Genomic DNA, 12500 nt, shown 5'->3' on the forward strand with positions numbered 1-12500 from the left:
TCTCTGGATGATGTCATCCCTCAGAAAGCACACGGAGCTCTGCTGCCTCCTGCTGGATGAACGGAGTGTTACAGTCAGACAGGGACAAGAAGATAAGGAGGTGAGAGGGGAGGAGGGGTGAAGTGAATGATGACAAGAGGAGGTCCAGAGGGAGAGGAGGATGGAAAAGAGGAAAAGATGAAGAGGAGAACAGAGGGAGGAAGAAACAAATAAAACCCAGAGGAGGAAAGCTGGGTGGAGAGAAGGAGGTGAAACAGGACACGAGGAGGTGGAGAAGCAGGAAGGAAGATCTCGCAAAGAGGAGGGGACATATACTGAAGTACTACACTGAAGTACACTTTGAAGTGTTTGTGCTTCACTTTTTCCATTTTATGTTACTTTGTACTTTCACTTCACTAAACGTACCTGACAGATTATTGATACTAACAAGAGCGAAGTTATCAATGATCAGATGACAGGAAGTTAATGATACACACACACACACACACACACACACACAGATCCACACACACACACACATACACACAAACACACACACACACACAGATCCACACACACACACACACACACAGATACACACACACACACACACACACACACACTCACACACACACAGATCCACACACACACACACACATACACACACACACACACACACACAGATCCACACACACACACGCACACACAGACACACACACAAACACACACATCCACACACACACACACACACACAGATACACACACACACACAGATACACACACACACAGACACACACACAGACACACACACACAAACACACACATCCACACACACACACATACACACACACAAACACACAGATCCACACACACACACACACACACACACACAGATCCACAAACACAACACACACACACACACACACACACACACACACACACACACAGATACACACACACACAAACACACAGATACACACACACAAACACACACACACACACACACACAGATACACACACACACACACAAACACACAGATACACACACACACACACACACACAAACACACAGATACACACACACACACACACATACACACAGATCCACACACACACACAGGTCCGCGTGTGACGAGTGTCAGTGAGTGTGTGACGAGTGTCAGTGTGTCAGTGTGTGTGTGACGTGTCAGTGAGTGTGTGACGTGTGTCAGTGAGTGTGTGATGAGTGTCAGTGAGTGTGTGATGAGTGTCAGTGAGCGTGTGACGTGTGTCAGTGAGTGTGTGATGAGTGTCAGTGTGTCAGTGAACGTGTGACGTGTGTCAGTGAGCGTGTGACGTGTGTCAGTGAACGTGTGACATGTGTCAGTGAGTGTGTGACGTGTGTCAGTGAGTGTGTGATGAGTGTCAGTGAGTGTGTGATGAGTGTCAGTGAGCGTGTGACGTGTGTCAGTGAGTGTGTGATGAGTGTCAGTGAGTGTGTGATGAGTGTCAGTGTGTCAGTGAACGTGTGACGTGTCAGTGAGTGTGTGATGAGTGTCAGTGAGTGTGTGATGAGTGTCAGTGAGTGTGTGATGAGTGTCAGTGAGCGTGTGACGTGTGTCAGTGAGTGTGTGATGAGTGTCAGTGAGTGTGTGATGAGTGTCAGTGAGTGTGTGACGTGTGTCAGTGAGTGTGTGATGAGTGTCAGTGTGTCAGTGAACGTGTGACGTGTGTCAGTGAGCGTGTGACGTGTGTCAGTGAGCGTGTGACGTGTGTCAGTGAACGTGTGACATGTGTCAGTGAGTGTGTGACGTGTGTCAGTGAGTGTGTGACGTGTGTCAGTGAGTGTGTGACGTGTGTCAGTGAACGTGTGACGTGTGTCAGTGAGTGTGTGACGTGTGTCAGTGTGTGTGACGTGTGTCAGTGAACGTGTGACGTGTGTCAGTGAACGTGTGACGTGTGTCAGTGAACGTGTGACGAGTGTCAGTGAGTGTGTGACGTGTGTCAGTGAGCGTGTGACATGTGTCAGTGAACGTGTGACATGTGTCAGTGAGTGTGTGACGTGTGTCAGTGAACGTGTGACATGTGTCAGTGAGTGTGTGACGTGTGTCAGCGAGTGTGTGACGTGTGTCAGTGAGTGTGTGACATGTGTCAGTGAGTGTGTGACGTGTGTCAGTGAGCGTGTGACGTGTCAGTGAACGTGTGACATGTGTCAGTGAGTGTGTGACGTGTGTCAGTGAGTGTGTGATGAGTGTCAGTGAGTGTGTGACGTGTGTCAGTGAGTGTGTGACGTGTGTCAGTGAGTGTGTGACATGTGTCAGTGAGTGTGTGACGTGTGTCAGTGAGCGTGTGACGTGTCAGTGAACGTGTGACATGTGTCAGTGAGTGTGTGACGTGTGTCAGTGAGTGTGTGATGAGTGTCAGTGAGCGTGTGACATGTGTCAGTGAGTGTGTGACGTGTGTCAGTGAACGTGTGACATGTGTCAGTGAGTGTGTGATGAGTGTCAGTGTGTCAGTGAACGTGTGACATGTGTCAGTGAGCGTGTGATGAGTGTCAGTGTGTCAGTGAGTGTGTGACGTGTGTCAGTGAACGTGTGACATGTGTCAGTGAACGTGTGACGTGTGTCAGTGAGCGTGTGACGTGTGTCAGTGAACGTGTGACATGTGTCAGTGAGTGTGTGACGTGTGTCAGTGAGTGTGTGACGTGTGTCAGTGAACGTGTGACATGTGTCAGTGAGTGTGTGACGTGTGTCAGTGAGTGTGTGACGTGTGTCAGTGAGTGTGTGACGTGTGTCAGTGAGCGTGTGACGTGTCAGTGAACGTGTGACATGTGTCAGTGAACGTGTGACGTGTGTCAGTGAGTGTGTGACAAGTGTCAGTGAACGTGTGACGTGTGTCAGTGAGTGTGTGACGTGTGTCAGTGAACGTGTGACGTGTGTCAGTGAGTGTGTGACGTGTGTCAGTGAGTGTGTGACGGGTGTCAGTGAACGTGTGACATGTGTCAGTGAACGTGTGACGTGTGTCAGTGAACGTGTGACGTGTGTCAGTGAGTGTGTGACGAGTGTCAGTGAACGTGTGACATGTGTCAGTGAGTGTGTGACGTGTGTCAGTGAACGTGTGACGTGTGTCAGTGAACGTGTGACGTGTGTCAGTGAGTGTGTGACGAGTGTCAGTGAGTGTGTGACGTGCGTCAGTGAGTGTGTGACGTGTGTCAGTGAACGTGTGACGTGTGTCAGTGAGTGTGTGACGAGTGTCAGTGAGTGTGTGAACGTCTGTGACCTGAAAAAATCTGATTCAAATTCAGCATTATTATGATTTATTGATCTCACTTGTCCACATGTGTGTCCATCACTCTGCACGTCACACACACACACACACACACACACACACACACACGCTGATGTCAGCTTATTACCCTGAATACCCCCATCATCACGCAGACTCCTCCTCCTGAAGGTGGAGCTCTTTCTCTCTCACTTCCTTCCTTTTTCCTTCCTGGTGCCCCCCCCCCCCCCACACACACACGTACGCGCGCGCACGCACGCACGCACACACGTCCTTTATCGTCACCCTCTCTTTCCTCATTGCCTCATGAGAGAGAGGGAGGATGGTAGAGCGACGTTAACTCGTCACTGCTTTCACTGTGTAGTAAAGCTCCATTAAGCCGCTGCTGCACAGCTACCTGCGGGCATCACTCACACACACACACACACACACACACACACACACACACACACACACACACACACACACACGCGTGCACGTGTGTGTCTGTGTATGTGTGTCTGTGAGCTTCCACCTTTCAGCGCTTTGCATTTTTACCTGCAGTGGACATCACGCACTGTCCGGCGCACGCGCGCACTGTCGCGCGCGCACGCACGCAGCAGTAGCACCGAGGGAGCGATCAATACACTAAAAGCCCGGAGAGGATCTCCAGCGGAGGACAGGACGCGCCGCGCGGGGCTGGATGACCGGAGGAAGACGGCAGGAAATATGACGGTAAGGAAGCGCGAGCTCCCGGTTTGTTTTCCGTACGTGTGGCACGAGGCTCGAGGCTCAGAGCGGGCGCGTTCTCGGCCGTTTTGACCGAGAAACCCGGTTTGTCGGAGTGTTTTTCTCCTGCAGGTACAAACGGCGCCGTCAGCATATTCACAGCCGACACATGCAGTTGCTGCCCGGCTGAGGAGCAGCGGACTGTCGGCCTCCATCAGCACCACCACCACCACCACCGTGCGTGTGTGTGTGTGTGTGTGTGTGTACCTGAAGGTCTCATCTGTCACCGTGTAAAACAGTAAAGCAGCAGCTGCTCTGGGATCAGTGTGAGTGGACGGAGGTGACACCGTGTGTGTGTGTGCGTGTGTTTACATGGTGGCCAGCAGCTGGATCTGCGCTAAAGAAGCTGCTCTTTGTCTGCTCTGACCGCTTAGGAGGAGGAGGAGGTTCACACAGGAGGAGCAGCTTGTGATGGGAGCACACTGAGGAGAGGAGCTGCTGTGTTGGGGTGGAGGCAGGTGGAGATCGTGTATCTGAGGGCTTTTACTACTGAGGAGCAGCTTGTTAACATGTGTTATGGTGTATGAACCGTGGGTGAGGAGGTGCTATACAGGAGGTGAATTATCAGGAAGAAGGAGGAGGAGGAGGAGGAAGAGGGCAGGAGGTGGAGGAACTCCTGAAAACACGGGATTTCCTTCAGTAAAGGTGTTTGTGTATCAGGAGAGAGGAGGAGACTCAGTCAGAGGAGGTGCATTAATGAGCGTGTGATCAGGAGGTACTTCATGTGTGTACTCACAGTACTCACAGACAGTACATAAACACGTCAGAAAGGGCGTTTTGTTCTGATCTCACGTTTGATCAGAACTGATTGATTATCAGGAGGTGGGGCTTTGTGGGTCATGAGAGGAGGTGCTACACGCAGGAGGAGCTGCTGGAAAGTAACTAAATACATTTACTGTACTAAGTAGAATTTTGACATACTTGTACTTTGACTATTTCCACTTCATGCTACGTTACAGTTGTACTCCATCACGTTTATCTGGCACAGTTGCTACAGAAACATGACGTGGTGGTGTGATGCAGTTCTAGTACACAAAGTACACAACTGGCTTTCCATTGACAAACTCCATGAAAACACTCTCAGGAAACAGAAGCATCTGATTTCATGTTAAAGCAGAACTTTGAAAGGAGCCACTCTGCACAACGAGTACTTTTACTTTTCATACTTCAGCACACTGCACTGGTCATACTTTTACTGAAGTAGTATTTGGATGCGGGGGGTGTAACAGAGTACTCTCAGATGCAGGTTCATGCTCTTCACGCTGTGAGCTTCGGCCTGGTCGATGTGACGTCTCTTCTGTTTGTTCATTCAAACTTCAGCAGAGCAGAAAGTTCCCACGCACAGCTTCAGGCCCTGAACTCATCAGATGGACGGAGTGTCGGCGTCGATGCTTCCTGTGACTCACAGGTGAGCGCTGAAGACACCTGACAGCCAGGTGACCTCCGTCAGCGCGGCACGCTTCAGCCAGCAGGAACGTCTCTGCTGTCAGACAACAGAGAGTCACTTCCTGCTGAGGTCAGACCTCTGAACCCTTTCAAAATAAAACCTCCTGAAAGGTCTTTGTCCAACCCGCCGTCTCCGTCTGGTTCAGTGCAGCTTGTGCTGATTGGCTGACTGCTGTCTCCTGTGAGCTGCTGTTTATCTGATGTTCTGTTAAGGCTAATCATGAATAATGACGATGTCGTGGCCGTCAGCTGGAGGTGGAGCGAGTCACATCTCCTTTGCTCCTTTGATGCTCGTCAAGTTATTTCTCATAGAACTGCAGCTGCTTTTAATGTGAAACTTCTGCAGGAAGTGACGAGAATGAATCACGTTCAGACTTTCTTCACTTTTTCTGAAGACGTTTGTCGTCTGCGTTTCTGCTTCTTCATTGGTCAAAAGCGTCTTTGGTGTGTTTCTGCTGTCAGTGGAACGTCATGTGACTCAGTGTGTGTGACATCACGAATACACAGGAAGTGTTTGCATCAAAACAGCAAAGTTCCTCAAATGTGATCACGTGCCAAATGTTGACCTTTGACCCCGGCGGAGCAGGCTTTAACGCTTACCTCTGTCTCCCGGCAACAGTCAGTGGACCTGTCTGCTGATGACATCATCACAATCAGCCCTGTGTGGTGATGATGTCATCAGACGCCGCCCGCCACGTGTCTGCAGGCTCTCAGAGATTCAGACCGACAGCCGCTGTCAGAGACGCTCAGTGTTTCCAGACAGGAGCCTCCCTCCTCTTCCTCTTCATCATGCTCATGTTTCCAGACTCGCACGCTCCGTCCTGTCAGGGTGCAGCGACCTCTGACCTCCGCCTGCTGGGTGGATGAAGCTGCCTGCAGAGTGAGAGAAGAAGAAGAGTCAGTGTTTAGTTTTAGAGTCTTAAACAGACGCTGCTTTGTTATCGCAGAGAAGAAGAGGAAGAGGAGGAGGAGGTGGAGGAGGAGGAAGAAAGTGTGTGTGTGTGTGTGTGTGTTTTCTATCACTGATTAGTGGCTGAACAGCATGAACTGGCTGTATTTTGGCCTCTCGGTGGAGCCGTAGGTGAACCTGTAGCAGCAGCTGTTAAAGGCTGTTTGAGTCTCTCTCATCGCTGGTTGGGTTCAGTCAGCTGCTGCGTAGAAGATCTTTGATGTGAAAGACTACGACTCCCAGAGGAGCGTGAGTCTGCGTTGGTGTTGTGAACGATGTTTGATGCTGACAGGTGTCACGCAGCGCCGACGACCTGCTGAAGAACTCCAGTAAAAAGACTTGATGCCTCACCGTTTGTCGTCTTTGACGAAGCGTCCTCAAATCAGACGAGGGCAGAGCAGCTGACTCGATCCAGGACCTGAAGGACAGACTGAGTCCATGTGTCCTGATCCTGGATCAGTGACTCTGATGGTTCAGGTCTTCTGCTGTCAGCTGAACGTGTGTGAAGCAGTTTGACAGTCTGCAGCGTCTCTGCAGCAGCGTCCATGTTTGACGCGTCGTTGTCTGGCAGAAGCTGATTGGTTGAGCTGATGTTGATCTTCAGGTGATGAAGCTCTCTGTCCGTCCTCTGTCCTCCTCTGGACGAACTGTCTCTAAGAGAGACAGCATGTCTCTACCTGGACATTACTCACTGAGTGAGATGTGTGGACACAGAGAGGACAAACACTGAACGCCTTTAATCAAACTCCTCCAGTCTGAGCTGGACAGACGTGATGGAAGCTGCGTCCTGATTGGTTGGTGGTGAGTCGAGCTGTGAAAGTGTTTTCATGGAGTTGTGTAGGATTTGCACAGGTGTGTTTAGGACCAGGTGATGAGTGAAGACCTTTAACCAACAGTGACGCTTTCAGCAAGAAGAATGATGCCACTTCCTGTCAGCTGACCTGCTTTGACCGTGTGTCATTACTGCTGTGATTCAGTGTCAGAGTGGTTTAAAATGCGGAGTCTGAAGATCTGGAGCCTCATTAGAGACACTGGAAATACACACACACACACACACACACACACACGCACACACACACACAGAGGATGAGAAATAGGTTACATACAGAGAAACAAAGAGAACGAGGCCACAGTGAACGTCCACACAGACACGGACTGACCTACATATGACCTGCGTCCTCAGAGCGGCCGAGTCTCAAAACTCCACTCTCACATTCAGAATTCGTTCCCTCGAACGTTTTTATTTACCTCCGACCGACTCACAACGTCCCTTCACCACAGAGCTGCTGCTGAAGCTGCAGATAGCAGAGAGAACACAGAACACAGTAAAACACAGAAAAACACAGAAAAACACAGAAAAACAGTAAAACACAGTAAAACACAGAAAAACACAGAAAAACAGTAAAACACAGAAAAACACAGTAAAACACAGTAAAACACAGAAAAACACAGTAAAACACAGAAAAACACAGAAAAACACAGAAAAACAGTAAAACACAGAAAAACACAGAAAAACACAGAAAAACAGTAAAACACAGTAAAACACAGAAAAACACAGAAAAACAGTAAAACACAGAAAAACACAGTAAAACACAGTAAAACACAGAAAAACACAGAAAAACACAGAAAAACAGTAAAACACAGAAAAACACAGAAAAACACAGAAAAACAGAAAAACACAGTAAAACACAGAAAAACACAGAAAAACACAGAAAAACAGTAAAACGCAGAAAAACACAGAAAAACACAGAAAAACAGTAAAACACAGAAAAACACAGTAAAACACAGAAAAACACAGAAAAACACAGAAAAAAACAGTAAAACACAGAAAAACACAGAAAAACACAGAACACAGTAAAACACAGAAAAACACAGAAAAACAGTAAAACACAGAAAAACACAGTAAAACACAGAAAAACACAGAAAAACAGTAAAACACAGAAAAACACAGAAAAACAGTAAAACACAGAAAAACACAGTAAAACACAGAAAAACACAGAAAAACACAGAAAAACAGAAAAACACAGAAAAACACAGAAAAACACAGAAAAACAGTAAAACACAGAAAAACACAGTAAAACACAGAAAAACACAGAAAAACACAGAAAAACAGTAAAACACAGAAAAACACAGAAAAACAGTAAAACACAGAAAAACACAGAAAAAACAGTAAAACACAGAAAAACACAGTAAAACACAGAAAAACACAGAAAAAAACAGTAAAACACAGAAAAACACAGAAAAACACAGAAAAACACAGAAAAAACAGTAAAACACAGTAAAACACAGAAAAACACAGAAAAACACAGAAAAAACAGTAAAACACAGAAAAACACAGTAAAACACAGAAAAACACAGAAAAAAACAGTAAAACACAGAAAAACACAGAAAAACACAGAAAAAACAGTAAAACACAGAAAAACACAGTAAAACACAGAAAAACACAGAAAAAACAGTAAAACAGAAAAACACATTAAACACAGTAAAACAGTGTGTGAGTCAGTATCTGCTTCCCTCTGGTGAAGGCTGGTCCACTGGAGGAAATGACAGACATGAGCATGTAGAGCGCTCTCGTCATGGCCGCCGCTCACGCTTCAGGTCACTTCACTCACACTCGCCGCCCTCCTCACTTCCTGTCGCTCAGACGCTGAAGAGAAGCAAAGAAACCGACTGGACCTTTGGGCTCGCCGGATTCATTCATGTTCCAGGGTCACAGCAGACTCAGCGCTTAGCTGAGCTTAGCTTAGCTTCTTAGCCTGTTAGCTTGTTAGCTTGCTGACGTTGCTGGATGAAGTCGCTGCCTTCTGATGCCATCGTTCATCCTTTGAAATGTGCCATTAATCAAACTGTACCATCAAATCTCGGTCGAGATCCATCACGTCTGATCACAAACAGCATCAAATCATCATCATCACACAGGGCATGCTGGGAGATTTTCTCTGCGCTCCGTCTGTGCTGGTTTCATTCTTTTGGAGGGTTTAAATCTGACTCATCAGAATAAAACACCTCACAGATTAAACCTATCGGAGGCTGTGCTCTTTAATCTGACTTGACACACATAATCCAGTCGGTCGCCTGAGCAGGACGGCGTGCGGAGAAGAACGCACCGGTTCCATGAAGAACACCTGAAGCTTCTGTTTATCGACCAGCTTTACGCCGACAGCTCGGTGCTTCCTGGACGTCGGGACAGACCTGGACCTGTGGTGGACTGACGGCCTGCGCTGAAGTGTGGACGGCTGCTCAGTCTGATGACACGCTGACAGCGAGGTCAATGAACCTGCTTTCCTCCGTCAGGGCGCCGCTTCAACCTTCAGTACATCCATCCGACGGCAGCAGACTGACGTCATAGAACGAGAGAGGCTTTGTTAAACTGAGGAACGTTCAGACCACCACGTGATGCAGCCACGCCTCACACATCAAGTTCATGGTGGACTGCAGCAGGTGAGCTAACTGCTAATGAGCTGCGCGGCTCCGAACGCGCTCGTGAAAGTCAGCCTCAGTGACCTCCAAGCTAGCCGCACCGCTAACTGTCAGGTAGCACAGCAGCAGAGCTGACGACAGCCGATTGGTATCACGAGCCGACAGACGGCAGAACATCTGCACTTCACACAGCTAATGCTACGCTAGCTCCGTCAGGTTTGGACTCTTTGGCTCTCCGTCCAGTCAGAGCGCAGGACCAACGAGTGACTGTGAATCCCTGAAGACTCAGAATCACACTCAGACATCAAGTCATTGCTCAGGAGGTGAAGGGCGTGGAGATGTTCACAGGATGAAGAAGCCTCTTCTTCTTCGACTGTCAGTCTGAGGCTTCACAGTCAACGTTCCACCCATTGTGTTGACTGACAGGTGTATGAGCCAATCACAGTCAGCCGTGGAGGTTCCAGCTCTTTACAGCTCCACCCACGTTTAATGTCAACAAACAGTCATTGGAGGTCACTCAGGTGTTTGATTGACACATGGAGAGTTTCCATAGATCGAAACTGCACGCACGCACGCACGCACGCACGCACCCACGCACGCACGCACGCACGCACATTCCTTTGAGCAGCGTACATAAAGAGAGTCATGAGTCCACTCCCTAAACACACTCTGACTTACATCACACTTTGTACTCTGACCAGGCTTATCAGGGAGAAAGAGAGGGAGGGCGAGAGAGAGAGAGAGAGAGAGAGAGAGAGAGAGAGAGAGAGAGAGAGAGAGAGGGAGGGTGAGAGAGAGAGAGAGAGAGACAGAGAGACAGAGAGGGAGGGTGAGAGAGAGAGAGAGAGAGAGAGAGAGAGACAGAGAGACAGAGAGGGAGGGTGAGAGAGAGAGAGAGAGGAAGCGAGAAACGAAGTGCAAGAGACACGAGAGAAAGAGGAGAAACCAACAGAAACACTGAGATCATCTGGACATGAAGGCTGAACACACACCAACACAAAGCACCTGTCTGTGAGGTAGGACACACACACACACACACACACACACGCACACACACACACTCTGTACAGGCATGTAAAAGTCTTTTTATTTTGAACTGAAGTGAGCGAGCTGACAGACAGGAAGTGACAGAGAGAGAGAGCCGGGGCGAGCGAGCATGTGTTAATGAAGTGTTAATGGAAGCAGGTCGACCTCCAGCTGTGACGAGTATCACTGCACGTCCTGTCTGTCTGTCTGTGACGGAGAGACAGACAGGACGCCTCCACAGCCATTCACAGCGAGTCTTTGAGTCCTCAAGACCTAACGAGGACGCTTCTTTACCTCCTCAAGACCTAACGAGGACGCTTCTTTACCTCCTCAAGACCTAACGAGGACGCTTCTTTACCTCCTCAAGGCCTAACGAGGACGCTTCTTTACCTCCTCAAGACCTAACCAGGACGCTTCTTTACCTCCTCAAGACCTAACGAGGACGCTTCTTTACCTCCTCAAGGCCTAACGAGGACGCTTCTTTACCTCCTCAAGGCCTAACAAGGACACTTCTTTACCTCCTCAAGACCTAACGAGGACGCTTCTTTACCTCCTCAAGACCTAACGAGGACGCTTCTTTACCTCCTCAAGACCTAACGAGGACACTTCTTTAGGTTGTTAGGTTATGTTCGGTATCAAGGTGGTATCACTTCTTTGTTACCTGAGATTCTTCTCCTCTACCTCCTTCTCTTCCTCCTTTAATTACTCCTGGATTCCCAACTAGACATTGTTTCACCTCCTTGCTACATAACTGGGATGCGTTCTGCCTCCTTACTGACCAGAAATGATCCTCACTCCTCTGGTTCCTTCACTTCCTTCACCTCCTCCACCTCCTTCACTTCCTTCACCTCTGCTCGTTCCTTCACTTCCTTCACCTCCTCCACCTCCTTCACTTCCTTCACCTCTGCTCGTTCCTTCACTTCCTTCACCGCCTTCACCTCCTCCACCTCCTTCACTTCCTTCACCTCCTTTTGTTCCCTCACTTCCTTCACCTCTGCTCGTTCCTTCACTTCCTTCACCGCCTTCACCTCCTCCACCTCCTTCACTTCCTTCACCTCCTTCACCTCCTCTCGCTCCTCATCACGTCAGGACTTTGTAGAAACCTTCCTTCATGGTGTCTCAGACTGTTTGGGACGCTGCTCAGGGACGTTTGTTTGTGTCTTCACTGACTCCCACCTTCACATATGCTCATCCATATTTAACACACCGCGTCTAGCAGTGTGTGTGTGTGTGTGTGTGTGTGTGTGTGTGTGTGTGTGTTTGTGTGTATAAAGTGTGTGTGTGTGTGTGTGTGTGTGCGCGTGGCTCCCTGCTGTCTGCCACCATCTGCTGCTCTCTCAGATGAAGCAGAGTGGATGAGCTGATGGAAACTGGTCCCAAACACTGGGAGAACACAGGAAGTGTTCTGTGCAGCTCTCTGCTGATCACACTCTTCATCACTGACTGCTGATCACACTCTTCATCACTGACTGCTGATCACACTCTTCATCACTGACTGCTGATCACACTCTTCATCACTGACTGCTGATCACACTCTTCATCAAGCCACAGACGCACTGAAAACACGTCTGTGGGGTTTCTGTTTGTGGAGGGTCCGTTCACACTCTGGAGCAGGAAATGATGCTTCCTGCCCAGTTAGCCTGAAGGT

General features: G+C 48.7%; 2 protein-coding genes across 5 annotated transcripts in view; one reads left to right on the top strand and one right to left on the bottom strand.

Annotated features, from left to right (window-relative positions):
* The window catches only part of cacna1fb (calcium channel, voltage-dependent, L type, alpha 1F subunit), a 58610-nt gene extending 50921 nt beyond the window's left edge, over positions 1-7689 (bottom strand). The window contains exons 1-3 of one of the 2 annotated variants that reach the window (XM_076741502.1): positions 7655-7689; positions 6758-7059; positions 6058-6330 (exon numbers count right to left, since the gene is read on the bottom strand). The gene's annotated coding sequence lies outside the window, so the exon portion shown is untranslated. Of the gene's footprint in view, positions 1-6057; positions 6331-6757; positions 7116-7654 lie in introns of those variants that run through there. The other variant, XM_076741499.1, reaches the window with a different exon arrangement.
* The window catches only part of magixa (MAGI family member, X-linked a), a 38062-nt gene continuing 29131 nt past the window's right edge, over positions 3570-12500 (top strand). For 2 of the 3 annotated variants that reach the window (XM_076741505.1, XM_076741503.1), the window contains exon 1: positions 3570-3957. The gene's annotated coding sequence lies outside the window, so the exon portion shown is untranslated. Of the gene's footprint in view, positions 3958-7172; positions 8774-8813; positions 10843-12500 lie in introns of those variants that run through there. The other variant, XM_076741504.1, reaches the window with a different exon arrangement.

This window comes from Chaetodon auriga, chromosome 10, assembly GCF_051107435.1.
Source record: "Chaetodon auriga isolate fChaAug3 chromosome 10, fChaAug3.hap1, whole genome shotgun sequence".
NCBI classification, from domain to species: domain Eukaryota; kingdom Metazoa; phylum Chordata; class Actinopteri; order Chaetodontiformes; family Chaetodontidae; genus Chaetodon; species Chaetodon auriga.